Source organism: Gouania willdenowi, chromosome 6 (genome assembly GCF_900634775.1).
Source record: "Gouania willdenowi chromosome 6, fGouWil2.1, whole genome shotgun sequence".
Lineage (NCBI taxonomy): Eukaryota > Metazoa > Chordata > Actinopteri > Blenniiformes > Gobiesocidae > Gouania > Gouania willdenowi.
This window is the reverse complement of record NC_041049.1, coordinates 30,218,599-30,234,078: the sequence shown is the minus strand read 5'-3', so window position 1 is coordinate 30,234,078 and position 15,480 is coordinate 30,218,599.

Below are 15,480 nucleotides of genomic sequence, written 5' to 3'. Positions count from 1 at the left end.
TCCCGGCCTGTTTTTGGTCTATGTGCGTCTTCCTGTCCATCACTGCGTGTCTCCATGTGTGCAGTTATGTCTCCTGTCTGCTCCCTGCGTGTTTGGCTCTAGTGTGTGCGCCTGTGCGAACTGTGGCAGATCAGTGATTAGAGCCTTTAATCAGTCCATGACTGACAGGCGGAATTATTGGTTTGTTTTCAGTGTTTCTGACAGTTCTCATCAGTTAGTCAGCCTTTATTCAGCCTTTATGTTTAACCTGTGCTGTCTGTCTGCATCCACGGTTTGAGAAAGTTAAAGGTGTGATGTCAGAGAGATGCTGCCGGCTTTGCCTGGTCTAGACACTGATACTGTGACACAGTTATTTATTTACTCATTGTTCATGTGACTGTTTACTGCAAGATCTCCATGCATGCCTCCATGGAACTAATCAGTAGTTTGGTCCACCGTGCTTGTCTTCTTCCAGCCTCCAAGCCAACTTCTTCTTCTACTTCTTTATTTACGGCAGAGTGGACACCTCTCCAAGCATCAAGAACACGCATTCAGCGTCATTTGGCGTCATGTCCGCAGAACTACACAGGAAATTCGGGCTCGTAATTGCAGTACAAAATGCAGCGCAAAGTTTGTTCAAGTCAATAGGGTGAAATGTGTGTGGGCTCATTCTCTTTGGTTTTGAGTGCTTCATCAACCATTAGCATTAAAAGACCTAAAGTTAATGTTTATTTTTTCACAAATCCTGCCCAATGCTCCTTTACTACTTTTCACTCCATCCTCCGCCATGGCTGTTTTCTTTCCGCGCCGTTCCTCCTGGGATGCAGACTTGTGGCATTTATTGCATTTCAATGATGTAAAGGCCAGATAAATGTGACCTAACCATTCAGACAGCAGTCGCATCACAAAATATCTGATACATATCAAAGGTTATGTTGACACAGCAGGTGGAATTTTTAAAAGCTTTTTGTGTGCTTGTTCATATTACTCATTAAATGTAGCTTCTACCAGCTACCTGAATGCGACCCTGAAGTGTCGCATTCACTAATGAATGGCATTAAAAAGCATTACATTTGACTTGCTTCTGCCTGTATCAACCCTTTAATTCTGTGATTTATTTGTTGAAACATGAAATAAAAAGTAAAGAAATATAGTTTGTTTATTCATTATGCACTGTTGTGACAGAAGTTTGACTGAGTTCAGTAAGATTATTGCACCAATGTTTTTATCAAGATTTTTTCCTTGTTCATGAGACTAGAATGCACAAAATTGCATGCATTTTTGGGGGAGGACCCCCAGACCCTGCGGAGGGGATTAATTCTCGACCCCCCCAATCTTCAAGCAAACGTTACGTCCTTGGCTCCCACTGTCCAAAAACAGGAAATTTGGATTCTCAAAGGCCCCCGTAAGTAAATTGGAGTGAGTTGTTGTTTTTCTGCGGATGCACTGCTGCCAGCACCCGATGACACCCAGGATATACACAAGATTTACCTTTTATAATAAAGGTTACATTTCTGACCCATTCTTTTGAAATTTAGTACTGATAAAAGAAAATGGATAGTAGGTGTTTTATTTGGCCTAAAGAAGGCTTTGATACTATCAACCATAGGGGGAATGAAGCGGTTTGGTGCCAGAGGGAGAGCACTCAACTGGTTGCAAGGTTATATCCGCAATAGGACCTGAACCAAACTTAGTTCATAATATTTGACCCTAACACTATTTGCTTGTTTGAGAAAAAGATTTCCATTTGTGCATCACATCTGCATTATTTTTGTTTCGACTGGAAGTTTTTTCATGCAATTACATCATTCACGGTCTGGTTTAGGGCTAGGGTTATTGTTGAGGTGATAAATTCCATTAACATACAATTTTTGTATGTTTTTGTTTTGTGTTTAGTATGTTTGCAATTCCTTTATAATTCCCCATGTAACCGTGCTCAGTTGCTCTTCTTTGGCAGCTCAATGGTTCAATAAACCCCTTGACTCTGCGTTGTGTATTTATTGACGGACGGAAGACTTGTTTGTCTGTTTATTCTTCATAAAACAGGATAAATGCTGATAACAAACACGTTCAGCTCGTAATCGCAATCACACACAGCACCCTTGGGTACATCTCTCAGTGACTAGCCCAGTATACATTGATTTAGGGAAAATAACAGTATAAAACATGAAGGTATAAAACATAAATATATACCTGCATGTAGATAAAACAGGATAAATGCTGGTCACAAACACATTCGGCTCGTAATGGCGGTCACACACAGCACACTAAAAGTTACATTAACAAATTATACATAATGGTCTACAAATGATTTACACATACACAACATCAATATTATAAGTACAATACATAACTAAGTTCATACAACCATAAATACAACTAATAGTATGTGGTGCTGCACATCACCACTTACCTCAGGCACGTCTCTCAGTGACTGGCAGCAATTGCGGTGCCCACTGCCTATATAACAGAGGAAGAAGGGGCACCCATGAGCCATTTAAACATGCTAGAGGAATATAACAATATATTAATACTGTTACACCAGCAAAACTAAAAAAATATGAGGAAGTCAAATTGCCACACACAAAAAATTATATGAAGTAATTTTCATTAACAGTTTCACAATCTTCGTGAGACTGGGCTGGATGTGGAGATACTTTACTTGAGTTGAATTTCAAGTGGTCCAAAAAAATAAGCACAGAAAACAGGTTGCAGTTAAAGAGGTGGAATAAAGGTTTTAATTTGAATATTTGTTTTACTTGTTTTTAAATATCTAGGGCCTCTTGTTTTACAGAATTACTTTGAATGTACCAACCCTTGCAGACCCTTATGTTCTCTGGCATGGCTATCAAGGCAGCTTTCCCTTTCTATGTGTGACAACTTGTGTGATGGCTATTAAAATTACTTATTACATTAATAAAATATGCTTTTCAGTATGCTTCGAATACATTTGTTGACTCAAGCAAATGCTCAAGAGTCACTTGAAACTAGTTCACAACCACAGATTGCTAATTTCAATTGTGAGTTCATGCTTTAGTCTTCTTATGGTCACCACAGGGATGTACAGGAAGTACAGATCTTTAAGTGAAACCTTGTAAATATGCTCATTGTAGATAATTAATGATAGAAAAACCCATCATAGTAGGAGGAGTAAGATGAGCGAAAACACAGTCCTTACACAGCATCTTACAGAAAGGTGAGACGGAGTGGACGCTCAATAAAAAGGCCATTACAGCTTTGTTTTTGCTGCATGAGAATTAAAATCAGGATTAAAAACACATAAATAGATCTTGGAAAGAGGGAAGTTTGCAAGTGGTGTAATATTGATACACATCGTCCCTAATAAATCGACCTTGCACTTTATGAGCTATAAAGTTATCCCAGTACGTCAAACCTCCATGCTAGGCTTCTTTTATAAAGCTGGACGTTGTAGCTCAGATCACCTTCTACATTGAGTTACTCTCAAACAGCCTGGGTCAGAGAAACTATATGGCGATGATTGAAGAAATGTTTAAGGAAGACACTTCATCAGAGTTTCTACAGAAATTGTATGTTTTTTGCCCACCCCAGTGCTCCTCACCTGCACCAAACCACTTATTTGTTACAGTTGGTCCCTCCTGGCCTCTCAGCCGACCCTTCCTCCTTCCACTCTCACCTAAAACACCTGAATCAAATCAGCAATCAAGAGTAAAAAAGGGCTGAGAGGACTAGAAGTCAGAAGGCACATCATCCAGCAGCAGACTTAGGGAGAGGTTTTTCTTTACATCACCCTACTTGACATTTTGTCATTTTGTTATGTTAGTTTGAACTAGAGATTACTGGTAGCCCGGTTTTCATGGTTAATTTGATGAAGGTCAGACGGTGGACACTGTACACCGGCCCTATGTGGGTTTGGCCTATACTGTCCTCACTACTTTTGTTCAGCTTGGAAAGTCCCTTTTGTTCTTTGAGGTTCAGTTTTGGGATCAATACTCTTTACATTGCATATGCTTCCACTAGGTAGCATTATTAGAGAACATAATGTAAATTTCCATTGCTATGCGGATGATACACAGCTCTATTTGTCAATGAAATCAGATGATACTCGACAGTTATTAAAACTCCAGGCTTGTCCTAAAGACATCACATCCTGGATGAGCCGTAACTCTCTCCTTCTTAACCAGGATGAAATCGAAGTGATTTTATTTGGTCCAAAACACCTCAGAGAGAAATTATCAGAGCAAATAGTGTCTCTGGATGGCAATACTCTGTCGTCCAGCACCACAGTAAAAAACATTGGCGTTAGAGATGTAACGATTAATCACAAGGCAGTTAATAATTGATTCATAGGTATCACGGTTCACATCGATACTGTGAAAATTGAATCGCAGCACCTTTTTTAAACAGCAGAGGGCGCTATCCACAAGTGTTGGTGGCGGGCGGAAATGTAAATACAGTGCAATGACCGTTTTTTTTTTGTTTTTTTTAAAGTCCAATTGTTAAGGCACAAAATACATTTTCAGTTGCACTTTTAAAAAGAAAAGGAGTTTTGCATTGTTTACTATAGAACCAGAATTTAAATTAATAGTCTTCTTCTTCATTTGTATTATTCCTTTATTTATTTCATTCAAGATTTATCTTTAGGTAAATTGCATTGTTTTGAATAGTTTATCAAGTGATTCTTTTGACAATGAAAAATAAAAGGAAAATATTTTTTTTCAGAAGGAATATTTTTCAGTCATTCGTCTACAGTCCCATTTTGTAAAATAAATCGTGAGAGAATCGTATTGTGAACCCAGTATTGTGAATCGAATCGTATCAGGAGTTCAGTGAATCGTTACATCCCTAGTAGGCGTTCTCTTTGATACTGACTTATCCTTTAACTCTCATATTAAACAAATCTCAAGGACAGCCTTCTTCCACCTCTGTAATATCTTTAAAATCAGGAATATCTTAGCCCAGAGTGATGCTGAAAAACTAATCCATGCATTTGTTACATCTAGATTAGGTTATTGTAACTCTTTACTCTCAGGATGTCTCAATAACTCATTCTCCAGTATTGGCTTCCCTTCATTGGCTTCCTGTAAAATCTAGAATAGAGTTTAAAATCCTCCTGTTAGCCTACAGGGCTCTACATGATCAAGCTCCTGCATATCTCAAAGACCTGTTAGTGCCCTATCATCCGGGCAGATCACATCTGTAATGATCGCTTGGATCATAATGTGCGCCCAGTACAAGACAAAGTCTTGTGTGTCCTGGTAGCATTTCAGACAATGGCAGGCGCCGCAAGACGTTTGACATTAATCTAAGCACTAAAAACGAAGCCAAAAACCATGTGTATCATGTTTTTCTGCAGTCTGTTCCTTCTCCTCGCCCTTCTCTCTCTTTTCTGTTTCAGGTGTCTTTATGCTGGAGATAGCAGTTCCTGATCAATGATTCACGCCTCAACTAGTCTGGGACACTCTGATGGTCTATCCTTCTATCTATTCTGTTCACCTTTCGGTCCACTAACACCCAACCAGTCGAGGCAGATGGCTGCCACCTCTGAACCTGGTTCTGCTGGAGATTTCTTCCTATAAAAAAAGTTTTTTCTTTCCACATAATGGTCTCATTTGTGTTTGTTTGGTTGTCTGTTAGCAGGGTTGCATCAAAAATATGGATTTTGACAAAATGTTAACCAAAGATAGACATGGAAGATTATATTAAACTTTGGAGGTGATGTGGATAAATATATACTGATTCTGGATCAGTTTGAAAAACTGAAAAATCCCTATTATCCTTAGACAAGTCTAAAAAATCCATACCTTGGTGCAACCAATGGTCATGAAATTTGACTGTTATTGGGTTGGTTCCTCAACTACCCCTCAGTTTCATCTAGATCCAATCTGGATTAACACATTTCATGGCAAAAATTGGGTGCCTAAACATTTGAACCAACTGTATGGTTATGATGTGAGCATGATGTGCTGTACCAACAACAAATTCTATCAACTCTGTTGTGTGGCCATTAATAAATTACTCTGATTCTAATGAATAGGGATAGAAATATCTTACAAATATCAGGATCACTGGTGCAGATTATTGCCAATATTTGGCAAAAAGGATATTTAGCAAGAGGTAGAGGTTTGTGCTCTCTGTGTATATCTGTATAAGAATCAAGCTAATATTTTCTCTTTTCTAGCAACAATAATAGAGAACTACTAAATACATAAACTTTCCTTTTAAAAATCATATTTCTATTAAAATAATATGCAAAAGTATGCATTTAGGCCACTGTCATTCTAATAAGTAAAATCTGGTTAGACTATGATATGAATTTATGGTGTGGACAGTATTCCAAAATGAAATAAAAAACCATGAAGTTACAAGCACAAGTGTTGTTTAAAGTGTGAGCTCATCAATTAAGATGGACTTCTTTGAAGTGGTTGAACACTGTTCCAAACTGCAGCACAAATGGCTGAAAGTAATGGAGTACTGTAATTGAGTTGCTTTTATGGGTACTTGTACTTTTTTGATTATATTTTTAAATCAGTAATTTTACTTGTTCAACCCATACTGAGTAAATTAATATGATCAACGGATATTGTGAAACTACAAAAAATGAAATGACCAGACAATCAATCAATCAATCAATCAATCTTTATTTGTATAGCGCCAAATCATAACCAATGGTATCTCAAGGCACTTTACAGTAGAGCAGTCTTAAGGACGGACTCTTCATTTTATGGATACACACATATGCATATATACGTATATACACATACATATGTATCCCACACCCAACATGAATTCATCATGGCGGCAAGGAAAACCTTCTGTTAAGCAGCAGGAACCTTGTGTGGATCCCATTCCTATGATGAACAGCCATCCACGTTATGCTGTGTTGGGTGTGTGCAGAGAAAAGGGTGGAGACAGAGCCGCTGAGTCTCTGTAACTCCACACTGAGGATCCCACGGACCTGCAAGACAAAAGCCAGAAGGAGTACAGGAGCAAACACACAAGGGAGTAAGCAGACATAGAGGGAGTGTTTGAAAGAGGAATGGGACCCTCTCCGGTCCCTCTCTAACCTAAATGACCTCTCTCTTAACGCCCTCTCCAACCTCTCTCCAACCGAGCATGCCAGACCCCCCCCCCGGCAGTCTATGCCTATTGCATCTTAATTATGAGCTATGAGCTGGTTCCTAACTAAAAGCTTTATCAAAGAGGAATGTTTTGAGCCTAACCTTAAAGGTAGAGAGGGTGTCTGCCCCCCGAACCGTGGTTGGTAGATGGTTCCAGAGAAGTGGGGCCTGATAACTGAAAGCTCTTCCTCCTATACTACTTTTAGAGATGAATGGAACAACGAGTAGTCCAGCATTTTGAGAGCGTAGTGTTCTGGGGGGATTGTATGGCACTACAAGCTCCTTGAGATAGACTGGTGCCTGTCCATTTAGGGCTTTATAAGTGAGAAGAAGAATCTTGAATTCTATTCTATATTTTATGGGAAGCCAATGCAGAGAGGCTAATACAGGAGTAATGTGATCTCTTCTCCTAGTTTTAGTCAGTACACGTGCTGCAGCATTTTGAACCAGCTGAAGTGTCTTAAGCGACTTGCTCGGGCAGCCTGCTAAAAGAGAATTACAATAATCCAGTCTAGAGGTAACAAAAGCATGGACTAGTTTTTCGGCGTCGCCCTGAGACAGGATAGATCTGATTTTAGCAATGTTACGGAGATGAAAGAAGGCAGTTCTTGAAGTTTGTTTTATGTGAGAGTTGAAGGATAAGTCCTGATCAAATAGAACCCCAAGGTTTCTAACAGTTGTGCTTTGTGCCAGAGTAATGCCATCTAGGGCAGTTAGGCTAGCATAGGTTTCTCTAAGGTGTCGCGGGCCCAGTACAATGAGCTCAGTCTTGTCTGAGTTGAGAAGAAGAAAATTTTGGTCCATCCAGGCCCTAATGTCCTTTAGACAGGCCTCAAGTTTAGATAGCTGATTTGTCTCACCTGGCTTCATTGATACATACAGTTGGGTATCATCAGCATAGCAGTGGAAGTTAACAGAGTATTTTCTCATAACATTACCAAGGGGGATCATATAGATACAGAAGAGGATTGGACCTAGCACAGAGCCCTGAGGAACCCCGTAGCTTACTTTAGTGTACACAGAAGACTTATTATTCACGTGTACAAACTGGTACCTATCAGATAGGTAGGACTTAAACCAGTTTAGGGCAGTCCCTGTGATTCCAAGTAATTTCTCTAATCTCTCTAGTAGAATATAGTGATCTATAGTGTCAAAAGCTGCACTAAGATCTAATAAAACCAGCACTGAGAGTCGTCCTTCATCTGAAGCCCAGAGTAGATCATTAGTTACTTTAACTAAAGCAGTCTCTGTGCTGTGTTGAGCTCTAAAGCCTGACTGGAAGTCCTCGAACAGGCTGTTGTTTTGAAGAAATTCACAGAGCTGAGCTGCCACAACTTTCTCAAGAATCTTTGAAATAAAAGGAAGATTAGATATAGGCCTGTAGTTTGCTAAAGTGCTGGAATCAAGAGTAGGTTTTTTGAGAAGGGGTTTTGATTACAGCTACTTTAAAGGACTGTGGCACGTAGCCTATTGATAGGGATATATTTATTGTCTCCAACAAAGATGGGCAGACTAGGGGAACAACTTCTTTAAACAGCTTAGTTGGGATCGGATCTGAAAGGCAGGTCGATGGTTTGGAGGATGAAATAATAGAGTTAAGTTCCTGAAGTCCTATATGTGTGAAACAGTTTAGGTTAGGCCTATTTACATTTAATGGTACAGCAGGCCCAGGTGAAGGCAGGGAGTGGCTAATTTTATCTCTAATCTTGTGAATTTTATCGTTAAAAAATGTCATAAAGTCCTCACAGCTGAGGGCTAGAGGAATCATGGGCTCAATAGAGCTCTGACTTTGTGTTAGCCTGGCTACAGTGCTGAAAAGGTACCTCGGATTATTTTTATTTTCTTCAATTAGTGAGCAGTAGTATGTAGATCGACTATGTCGTAAGGCTGTCATGTATTTACTATGGCTTTCTTGCCAAAGTATTCGTGACTCCTCTGTTTTATTGGAGCGCCACATTCTCTCTAATTTACGGGTTGTCTGTTTGAGTGTGTGAGTTTCAGAGCTAAACCACGGAGCTTTCCTCTGACGTTTAATAGTTTTTTCCCTCAATGGGGCAATTGAGTCCAAGGTGGATTTTAGTAGACTAGCAGAGCTATCGACAAGCAGATCCAGTTGAGAGGGGTTATAATTAATATCATAGTTATTTATTGGATGGTGCACTGAGTTTAAGGCAGCAGGAATGGCCTCTTTAAATTTAGCCACAGCACTGTTGGATAGATTTCTACTTGTAACTATTTTATTGCACAGTGCGAGATCCTCTAGGATAATGTTAAAAGATATTAAAAAGTGATCTGATAGCAGAGGATTTTTCAGGGTAGACTTTTAGTTCATTAATATCAAGGCCATATGTTAGAACAAGATCAAGAGTATGATTTAAACGATGAGTAGCTTCATTAATAGTTTGAAAAAAGCCAACTGAGTCTATTAGGGACATAAAGGCTGAGCTCAGGCTATCACTATCTTTGTCCACATGGATATTAAAATCTCCTACTATCAGTATTTTATCAGAACTGAGGACTAAGTTTGATATAAACTCAGAGAATTCTGATAGAAATTCAGAATAAGGGCCTGGAGGACGGTAAATGATCGCAAATAAGACTGGCTGGCAGGTTTTTGATTCGATATGAGATAAATTTAGAACCAGGCTTTCAAAGGAAGTGTAACTGGCCTTTGGTTTAGGATAGATTAGGAGAGAGGAATGATAAATAGCTGCTACACCACCTCCACGGCCTATGTCTCGTGGCATATGAGTATTTAAATGACTGGGAGGAGTGGCTTCATTTAAACTAACATATTCATCTTGATACAGCCATGTTTCAGTTAAACAGAATAAATCAAAGTTATTTTCTGAGATAAGGTCATTTACTAGTAGAGATTTGGATCTCAGTGATCTAATATTTAATAGAGCACATCTAATGGTTTTATGTTTTGGTGTTTCTAGATTTGAGATTTTAATTTTTTTCAGATTTTTATAATTGATAGCTCTTTTATTTGATTTTATGTTAAAATCATTGTGAAATATGGGTCGGGGGACTGACACCGTCTCCATAAAATAATATTCATCACCATCACAACAGTTGTCATGGCGATGAACACAGCTATCCTGATAGCAATGGGAGGGAAACTGTCCTAAGGCAAGCGCAGAGGGGCGTGGAGGACTCCCCCTCTGTAACATGGTCTCATTCATGAGATGTCATAAATGTGCCATGTTTTCTGATAGTAGAGATGCTCCCTCCAAAGTAGGATGGATTCCATCTCTTCCTATCAGGTTCGGTTTTCCCCAGAAGGATCTCCAATTATCAATGAAGCCCACCTCGTTTTCTGGACACCACCTCGATAGCCAGCGGTTAAATGATGACATGCGGCTATACATGTCATCACTGGTCAGATTTGGTAAGGGACCAGAGAAAATTACGGAGTCCGACATTGTTTTAGCATAAGCACAAACTGATTCAATGTTCACTTTGGTTGCTTCCGACTGGCGACGTCGGGAGTCATTAGTGCCGACATGGAGGACTATCCTATCAAACTTACGATTACTCTTTGCCAGCAACTTTAGATTTGATTCTATGTCGCCCGCTCTGGCCCCTGGGATGCACCTCACAATGCCCGCTGACTTCGCTAGCTTCACGTTTCTCACTATGGAGTCGCCAATTATCAGAGTTTGTTCCCCGGTGAGTGTGTTGTCCTCACGGAGGGGGGAGAACCTGTTTGAGACGTGAACATGGTGGTGTCCCGAGCGGCTTTTTGACCTTCGACTATGCTTACCACGGACAGTAACCCACTCATTGCTGGCCGGGGGGGAGGCTAAGCTAGAGCTAGCACGGTCCGCACCGGCTAGGTCCTGCTTGCTAGCTTCGGTTTTGGTATCAGGGGTGCGGAAACGCTTCTCCAGATTGTTGATCCTCGCCTCCATATCTAACAGTACGCTACACTTTATGCAACTACCATTGTCCCTAAAGGAGGACGAGGAGTAACTAAACATCTGACACACCGGGCAGGAGAGCGGAGGGGAGGAGAGAGAAGCCATAGGTGCTAAATTTAAGCTAAGCTAAGCTAAGGACAAAGGAAGTTTAAAGGAGATTGTACTGCCTATAAGAGGCGAGATTGCTTTTTACTTAACCTTCGTACGTTTAACTGTACGGTAAAAAATTAAAACAAGTGTTTTCAAGGCTAAAATATCAATGACAACAAGTTTGATTAGAGTTAGCAGAACACAGTAGTAGAGCGCTGCAAACAGCGGTAGAGTGTAAACAGGAAATGATCGATACGTCACCACGTCAGCACGTCGTCAGCAAATTACTTGACATTTGTGTAAAGCACAACTCAGACAACAATCAAACGCATCAGATTAGACGTAATGCATTGTGCCAAAAAAAAAAAAGCATTGAATGGAAATTATTTTCTCAGTTTTAGAGTTCATTAATGTAGCTATACTTTGAGTCTGAAAAAAAAAAAAAAAAATAATATATATATATATATATATATATATATATATATATATATATATATATATATTGAATTGAATTATTGTTACCTTATTTTTGTTTTATTTTTTTTAAAGAATTGTACATTTTGACAAAACTTTTATTTTATACGGATGCCTTTGTGGAAAATAGATTAAGTTTCAATCGTGCAAGTACTGGTCTCTTCCTTTTTAAGTTTATACATGAGATGTTTACTGTATGCAAGGGAAACGTGGCAAGATTTATTACCAAAAATAAATGTGGGGGGGGTGAAAGTAACCATTAACTTTTACTTTGAGTACTATTTAATTGAGCTACATTTTACTTGAGTATTTTATGAATGATTTACTTGTACTCAATATATCAGTACTCTTTACCAGTGACGTGCTGTGACCACTAGGGTTGGGTAGGCACGTTGCAAATCGAGAGCACCAATGACAATTTCATATGTTTCTGCTGGCAAGTGTTAATTCAATTCAACTTTATTTGTATAAAGCAATTTACAACAATGTCAACTCAATGTGCTTATCAAAATGTAAAATTCATAATAACAAAGAAAAACCCAACAAGATCCACATGAACAAGTATTTAGCCATCTAACAAAATCAACATCATAAACACCATTAAAGTAACATAAACAATTATTCAATATAGCCTCCATACTCTCCCAACAAGATATACAGTATCTCATGACACGGCAGGGTATCCGTTGTTTGTGTTGCAAACACAGAAACACAGAGAATATGACAACAACTCAGAACAGCCTCAGTGAGTAGCATCCACAAAGCCAATCCTTCCTTTAGTACCATTCACTGTAGAAAGTATGAAACATGTTCTGACCTTACCTTTGCTGAAGCTCTGGTAACTCAGGTGTTGGTCTCCATCTTTTAAAAGCTGTCGTTTTTCCTCAGAAAAAAAAGTTTCTCTATCATCTCTAGCGCTGTTATCCTGTCTGTAGTGTTATCCCACCCACTAGCTAGAGAACGTAGCAGCAGCGGTCACATGGCATCTATTCACTAATGTACTGTGAACTTACGTATAGCATTTAGCATAGCACTGTTACGTCCAAACGTAAATAGTTGTCATCTTGGGGACCTGACTGCGCATGCGCAAACACGCCTTTGGGAGGGGGCGTGGCTTCTGTTAGGTCTAAATACGTTAAGACCGTTGCTAAAATGTGAATGTTGGGTCTAAATACGTTAAGACCGTTGCAATCACAACTCAGGGAGAAAAACACTATCTGACTTAAAAGGCGACCAGAGGCAGAGAGGTGCGAGCTGCAGCTCGGAGAAAAACCCAACAAAAAGAGACACAAAAGTCCGATATAAGTTGGATTGCTCTGATGGTGATGCCTCAGAACCAGGTATTTATTATAGAAAACATAGACCACACCCAGAGGGCTGTGCAACAGCGCTCTGGGTGCAGGGTTAATACCATATATGGTAACACGAAAACTTTGGGGGAGAAAAAGGCTCATATGTCCCTGCAGTGGGTCACATACCCCCACACTGGCCCAAACTAGTTTAAACCAGCTATGGTGGACAATGGATATGTTTTGCAAACACACACACACACACACACACACACACACACACACACACACACACGCACACACACAGTTAATCATGGATAATTTCATATTCTAACTATCGTTTAATCATTTAACTATAACTAATAAAGTAATAAAAACCACACAGACTATAACATATCTTACATATCCGCCCTGTTGTGGGTTTGAAAAACATCAAGCAGACGGGCGTCTTCACAGGTTTACCCGGTGCCATCATAGGACCAAAACAACAGGGATGACCACCGTGAGGTGGGGCGAAAACCCGACAGCTAGTACGGGAAAAATTCCCCACCGTCCCCCCCTGCTGGGGCGAACATCGATTCTGATCCACGGTGATCTGGAGACAGTTCAGGGTGTATGTACAACTGATGACCCAAAACCATGGTGTTGACAATAGGGCTTTAGGTCTCAGTGTGTGTTTGGAGTTGGTAAGGGAGGGTCAGAGGTTACCAGCACATAACCCTCCAGTAGCAGTGAACCTTTACCGCTCACTGTGATGATGGGAAGGTGTGGCAGGGTCTTAGTCCATCAATGGGGCAGATGGGGAGAGACCCATAACATGGAGTTGGTACTCTGGGGAGGCCTGAACCTGCATAGCACCGATGATCATGTTGTCTATGCCTTTCTTCACACAGGGGACGATGCAGCAGCAGGCAAGACCAACGACCAGCAGCACAGCCAGAAGAGGGAGACCCAGACGTAGCAGGAATTGGAACCAGGAGCCTTGGAACAGCCAGTCCCACCCGGATGAATGGACATTGGACTCGTCAGCTGACATGGCACCTTCCAGGTTGCGGAGTGTTTGCAGGGCGTCTTCGATGGACTCCGAGGAGTTATTAGGTATGTATGTACAGCAGGTAGCACCCACCATAGCACACACACCACCTGTGGAAGCTAAAATCGTATCTAAAGCCATACGGTTCTGAATAGCCATTTGCGCGGTGGCCGCTGTTCTAGCATTCATTTTGTTACTAACAGCTAAAGATGCATTAAGAAGCATGTGAAGGCGGTATTGGAGGGTCTCTACCATAAGGGAATTCTTACCCACGCCTATATTAGGGAAAAGAGCATGAACGACTTTTTGACTAGTTGACCAATATCTATGTTCGGGAGGGACATCTGAGCCCCATATTGCATCATGAGGTGTGAAGGTTATAATCTCACGACGAGAACGACTAGGCATTGTCATATGAACTATGAAAGACCCATCTGTGACTGCTACTGGTACACAAACGGCTGACATATTAATTGGAGGGGAAGGATAAACTTTATCACCGCACTTCAACCAAACACCGTCTCTAGCAAACATTGGGACAACCGTACGAACGTTCTGAACGGTAGCACAATGGTTTATGTCTACTGATGGTAGACCTTTGGTGTTAGTTGGTGGACCAATAAATCGTACGCATAACGGATAGCAGCGAGTATAATTACCACAGGGGACAGCATTCGTGTTTAGGTGTTTAGCAGCCTGACCTAGGGGTTCGAGGGTCTTTAGCACTGGTAGAACAGGAGGGCACGGGGTCGCGGACTTATTTTGTAAACATTCTAGTACTTTCTTTGAGTCAGGGACTGGAAGGGACGCAGACAACAAAGTTGGGGATTTTACAGCATGCGGCAGATGTGAGCAAACATAGCAACTATCATTAGTTACTGTTCGTGCAGATAGTTCTACCATACGGTACCAAGAATTAGCGCGCAGACGATGATGGACGTGATTATTCTGTTCAGACAGTAATGCGAGTAACGAGTCAGGTTCTTCTGTTGGCATAGGTTTTGCATTTATAACTCGTATATTCTGTCTAACCTCAGGTGATAACACTATGTCCATGCGTGGTTTAACTACAATGGGAGTGGCCGGAGGTGTAATACAAATATCCACCCAAAAGATGGGATCTGTCCCTTGTACGTCAGGGCCGAATCCCATAAGCAAACAAGACGGAGGTACCGCGGTGGTGTTAACGGTTAGGAGTAGGATTTTTTGTTTCTGAACAATTGTTTTTCGCAATGACAGATATGCCGCTGTAACGGTACGTGTAGATGGTGTGAGGGGCCAGGTAATAGGGGTGTAGCTTGTATGGAGGAGTACCTCAGACCAACCATGAGTAGACCATGATTGGTCTGCTCCCCGGACTTGCATGTACCATTCATAATTTACATAGTCCTTACCATGTTTCCATGGTGTGTAGCCTTTATTAGCCAGAGCCTCTAGTGGAATTGTAACGTCACTTAAAATGTCCGGTATTTGTGGTATGCACATAACGAGGTTAAAGCCCCCGGGGCATCTACCTATGTAATCATACCAAGGTGAGCTTAGAGCCCCTGCTAGCACTTCCTGGGATCCCACGAGGAGGAGGAGGAACA